A 1,483-nucleotide genomic window follows, 5' to 3' on the forward strand; every position below is an offset into this window, starting at 1 on the left:
TTTCTAGGTTGAAATTCTGTCAAGGTCGACTTTGCCTTTTATCCTATCGAGGTCGATAAAATAGGTACCAGTTGAACACTGGGGTCGATCTAATCGACTTACCTCTTCCCCCGAAATTACTGACCTTGTGCCAAAATTTGAAATGAATATTTGGGCGTAGACTAATCAGTAATGGAGTCAGCACATTTTTCGTGATAATAGTATATAACTGGCCAAATGGTGGCTGTGTCTATAAATATAACAGTAAATTCGGTCCTAGTCCTTCCTTATCTTTTCCCTGACGAAACCCACATCGGTGTCTTGCGATACGACTTTATCACTTGCGGAAACAGGGTCTCTGTCGTGAGTTATGAATGTAATTTGGGGTCTATGTTTATATATGATGAGAACACCCTGAAAGCGGAATCCACGAGGGGGATAAAATAATCAAAACACATACACACACACACACATTCTCTATAGTTATATTATTCTCTTCAGCTGAACCTTTTACTCCCAAAATATGCTTTAGGTCTATTGTGAAATTCTGTTCCCATAGTTATAGTATGTACATATGATATGATATAATATAATATGATATAATATAACTTATAAGTATAATGTATGTATACATACATGTGTATGTGTGTCATCGCAATCCAACAGACACTAACCATCACGTACCACCATCTTACACCAGCCATCATGAAGCGACCATTACAGTACACCACATACAAATGATACAATACACTATAAGAACCAACCATCATACAGAAACTATCAGACACCAACCATCACTCACCAATCATCACACAGAAACCATTTGCTTTAATACTAATGGTCTTGACCAATTTTGAAAATTCCATATAGAGAAATGCTGCAAGGTAAAAGATTCTACAAGATTCTGAATTGCAGACGTAACCCAATTAGAAACAAAACTATGCAATGGCTTCTTATAACGAAGCAGTTTGCTCGAGAATGTTGACTAGCTAATATTTTCTTATTCATTCGGTTATTTGATTAATCAATCAGCTTCTATTTCGCACGTTTGTCGATGTGCAATAAAGATGATTGTTTAGCAACTACGTGATCTTGGGTTCAATCCGGCTACGCAGTACCTTAGGTAAGTGCAGTCTACTATAGCTTCCGATCAGCCGAAATCTATCTGACGAAATTTGTTAAATAGAAATTGTATAGAGCGTCGAGTCACCGTTTTGTTTGTTATCGACTGACTTATGATATCGGAATAAGTGGATAAAAGATTTATTATTCAAGAAGATTTTTTTTTATTTAAGATGATTTAAAAATAAATATCTAAAATAAATATATAGGCGTAGGAGTGGGTGTGTGGTAAGTAGCTTGCTTACCAACCACATGGTTCCGGGTTCAGTCTCATTGCGTGGCACCTTGGGCAAGTGTCTTCTACTATAGCCTCGAGCCGACCAAAGCCTTGTGAGTGGATTTGGTAGACGGAAACTGAAAGAAGCCCGTCGTATATATATAT

The sequence above is a fragment of the Octopus bimaculoides genome, chromosome 6 (assembly GCF_001194135.2).
Source record: "Octopus bimaculoides isolate UCB-OBI-ISO-001 chromosome 6, ASM119413v2, whole genome shotgun sequence".
In the NCBI taxonomy this organism is placed as follows: domain Eukaryota; kingdom Metazoa; phylum Mollusca; class Cephalopoda; order Octopoda; family Octopodidae; genus Octopus; species Octopus bimaculoides.